At 42.1% G+C, this 4,544-nt stretch overlaps 1 pseudogene; it reads right to left on the bottom strand.

Annotated features, from left to right (window-relative positions):
- Window positions 1-2,830: 2,830 nt before the first annotated feature.
- Window positions 2,831-3,928, bottom strand: LOC127527995 (THAP domain-containing protein 6-like; annotated as a pseudogene).
- Window positions 3,929-4,544: the final 616 nt, after the last annotated feature.

The raw sequence follows: 4,544 nt of genomic DNA, 5'->3' as shown, positions 1-4,544 counted from the left end.
GAAATAACATCATATGAACTTGATGTCATGAACTTATGAACTCATCATGAAAACAAAAGCTTTACTATTTCCTAAAACCTCTTTGATCGATGAAGGGGTGTGCCATCTTTTATCACCAAACTCATCAAGTAGTTCCTGCCTCTCAACAAAAACTCTACTCTCTCTGCCCAATTCAAAGAATTCAGTGGAGTTTTGAAACCTTTCACATGGGGATTGCGCTGTTCATGATGTCAAAGAGCTTGCCAATCATCTAAAAGCAAATACTGTATATGCATTATAACAGAAGGAATCTGAATCATCAGCATAAATAACATGTTTCCATTTATCATTAGCTAATTACTAAAATATAGCATCAATGTTTTTCATTATTTGCTTCAAACTTTTCATTTAACATTACCTCAATTAATTCAGCTGTTACTTCACAGTGTTGAAACTGTGAATAGCCGAGGTCCCTCAATGTGCGCAGAGCTACTATCACAGAGTGAGTCCGTTTTTGCGCAGCCACGGACACCTTCATTTTCTCTGAATCAAAATTCACATGCTTGTCTGTGATTTTGTTGGCACCATGCAGTCCTTCTTTTGCATTCCCCAGATTTTATCAGCATGTACATTGTGAAACCAGAGGGGAAAACACCTTAGACCAGTCTATACAAACATAAAAGACGCCTATAAGGTCATTCCACGCCCCCACCTTGGCAAATCTGATCATCTCTCTTTGTTTCTTGTTCCAGCGCACAAAGCCCTTATCAACAGTACTAATCCAATTAGCAAGACTGTTAGAGTTTGGCCTGAAGCTGCCATTTGCCAACTCCAGGACTGCTTTGAACAAACAGACTGGAATATATTTTTTAATCAGACAGACTTAGAGGCATATACTTCATCTGTGCTATATTATATTAATTACTGTGTGGACAATGTCACTGTCAACAAAAGGATTAAGGTCTACCCAAATGAGAAACCATGGATGAATAGTGAAGTCAAACAGCTACTCAGGGAAAGGGACAAAGCCTTTAAATTAGGAGACACCTCAGCCTATAGAGCTGCCAGAGCTAACCTCAAGAAGGGCATCAAGTCTGCTAAACTAATGTACAAACAACGGATTAAGGAGAACTTTGACAGTAACTCGAACTCACAGCAGATGTGGCAAGGCATCCAATTAATCATGGATTACAAAAAGAAAAATGATGTACAATACCCACTGGCCAATAACAATGCCAACCTAGCAGAGGAACTTAACAGTTTCTTTGCACGGTTTGGCAAGGACAATAACCAGCCTCCAGTCAGCTTCGAGCTGACCAGAGACTCACAGCCTTTAGTCGTACACATACATGATGTGCGGCTGGCACTCGAAAACATCAATACAAGGAAGGCAGCAGGTCCTGATAATGTGCAAGGACGTGTGCTCCAGGCCTGCGCTGACCAATTAGAGGAGGTATTTACACACATATTCAACCTCTCTCTCTCCTCAGGTGTAGTCCCCTTGTGCCTGAAATCCACAACCATTGTACCTGTTCCCAAAAAACTGAGAATAACCTGTCTTAATGACTATCGACCAGTCGCTCTCACCCCTGTCATCGCAAAGTGCTTTGAACGACTGGTAATCACCCACATCAAAGCCTCCATCCCAGCTGATCTAGACCAACACCAGTTTGCCTATTGGTCAAACAGATCAACTGAGGACGCCATCTGTGTGGCTCTACATGCTGCCCTCTTGCACCTAGAAAAGCCCAACACCTATGTTAGGATGGTCTTCATTGACTATAGCTCTGCATTTAATACCATCATACCTAACCAGCTGATCTAAAAACTCTATGCAGTAGGACTTGCTCCGTCCATTTGCAACTGGTTACTGGATTTTCTCACCAACTGCCACCAGTCTGTCAGGATGGGCAAACACACATCCTCCACCCTTACCCTGAGCACTGGTGTGCCACAAGGATGTGTACTAAGTCCCCTTCTCTTTGCACTCTTCACCCATGACTGTCTACCCATCCACCAATCAAACATTATTGTTAAATTTGCGGATGATACGACTGTCATTGGGCTTGTAACAGACAACAATGAAGCTGCATATAGGGAAGAGGTTCAGAATCTGACAGCATGGTGCAACACTAACAACCTGGTCTTAAATACCAAAAAGACCAAAGAAGTTATTCTGGACTTTAGGACCACTAAAAAGACCAATCATAGTCCGATAACAATCAATACAGATGCTGTGGAGAGAGTTTCCAGCTTTAAGTTTCTAGGAGTCACCATTTCAGAGGACCTGTCCTGGGCTGACAACAACTTGGCTATAATAGGCAAAGCACAACAACGCCTCTATTTTCTCAGGAAACTAAAGAGAGCTGACCTCCTCCAGAAGTTGCTGGTTAATTTCTATAGATGCACTATAGAGAGCATCTTAACTAACTGCATGATGGCCTGGTACAACAGCTGTACCAAGGCTGCTAAAGAAGCCCTGCAGTGGGTCATAAAAACTGCAGAGGCCATTATTGGAACTGAACTGCCATTACTCGAACTCTTGTATAAGACTCGCAGTGTGAGAAGGGCCAAAAACATTCTCAAGGACAAAACTCATCCTGGAAATTCTTTGTTTGAGCTCCTCCCGTCAGGAAGACACTTTAGGTCAATCCGTGTACGCACAAACAGACTAAAAGATAGCTTTTTCCCATCTGCCATAAACTTTCTGAACTCTGAATCTCCTCAGTCTGAGATCATTTTTAATTGAACATGTGCAATAAGCTATATTGGTAAAGTGCAAAATACCCTCTTCATTAATGAGGTTCTTCTCCCTCAAATCTTGCAGAAGACCACGCACTGTTTTCTTTGCTCTCCGTTCTCAATCCTTAGCATTTCTCTTCTCTCTTTCCATGCTCTCCACCCTAGATATGGTTTCATTGAGTCTAGCCCTTAGATTTTCAAGAGATGCAGGCAGCGCATAGAAGTGGTCCTAGTAGACACAAGGAATCAAGTTTATATCACATCAGTCAATTCATAGTTAGTACAATGTGCTGTCTGCTGGTCTGCATTTGTAATCACATCACCCCTCAATTCCACTGTGAGCACTGGATGTGTGCGTGTATCTGATTCAACAGCAGCATGTTTCAATATATATGCATGTGTATGCATTAGTTTATCTGAAAAGCATGATGGGGGGGAAGGGGTTGTGTTAAAAGAGGTTTGAAAAGGACCTTAGTACTCACAACATTGGGATCAGGCAGAGCTTCAGTCTCTTGGACAGGCAAAGAACAGTCTACTGACAGGCTGTCCTGTGCCCTCACTGAAGACAGTGTGGTCCTGGTTGCCACTGGCTAATGTGAAAGAAAATAAAATGCTTAAAAACATGAACAGAGTTAGGTATGTCACAGCATAACGTTATGGAATACATCACTGATTCCTTTAAAAAACTCACTTTTCACTGACTATTTAATCCTTATAGCCTAACTACGCACCTACTCTTTGGAGATGAGTTGGAAACCTGAACACAGAGGGAACAGTTCCATCTCTGATTCTCACAGTCAGACCTTGTCCAGTCAAAATCCTCCTGTCTAAAGTGCTCACTGCAGAGCCTGGATGTGTCATTGGCGCTGAAACCTTCCCGTCTAAGGGCTACCTCCCACTGCTTCCTGAGGTGGATTTCTTTGGGAAACCTTCAAAGTTTGAGAAATGTTAACAGTTTAACAGCAATAGTTAGTGACTAAATGCGTTTAGCCAAAACATTGTTTGGAGGCTCACTTGAGCACATAAATGCATAGCTTTGCTAGGTTAGCCAAGCGTAGCTAAAGTTAAGATTACAAAGCAGGATTTTCTAATGGCCAAATATAACCAAAACAATTGTCCAGCCTTACCTATGAAATGTAATCACTTGGGATCTGGCTTGGAGCGTACCGCGGTTGGTATAATCCCAAGCAGCACATGCGTGAGCCATCTTTATCCACTACTGTACTCCACAGCAGTGCCACTCGCAATATGGCGGCGATGTTGACGTTGACGTACGATGCTGCTGGTCATGCGGCGTCTACGTAATTCTATGTCTATGATTGGGAGCCGGCAAGTCACCAAGACGGATGGTTGCTCAAGCACGTGAGAGCAGGAATATTTAAATAGGGTGGACTGCACCTTAGCAGCTGTTGACAAATTGTGTACATCCTGACATGACAAATTATTGGAAGTCCGTGGGTAACGTAAAGGGAGATTGGATGGTCAAAAGGGCTTGCTGTATAAAACCAGGGTCCGAATGCCAGAGGTCGTCTTTTGACCAGGTCTTCAGGCTTCAATGTAGATCTGGTTACTGATTTATTTAACTGCGTAGTGGAGATATGTACCGTATAGTTAGGGGCTTAGGTTTTCATTTTATTTTGATTATTTTTTTTTAACCTGTCCTTCGTGATCGGTTCTATAGCTGGATGAAGGAGGTGGAAGAGGTTTTTTTTTGTTCTTTTCTTCACTTTTGATTTGGAAACCACTGTAAATATTATAAGTAACACATTTTAAATATTATAAGTAACAATTTTTCTTTTTGCAAGTGTCTTTGCAATGGACTT

This window comes from Erpetoichthys calabaricus, chromosome 5 (genome assembly GCF_900747795.2).
Source record: "Erpetoichthys calabaricus chromosome 5, fErpCal1.3, whole genome shotgun sequence".
Lineage (NCBI taxonomy): Eukaryota > Metazoa > Chordata > Cladistia > Polypteriformes > Polypteridae > Erpetoichthys > Erpetoichthys calabaricus.
The sequence above is the reverse complement of the archived record's forward strand: the minus strand, read 5'-3'. Positions and strand labels throughout refer to the sequence as shown.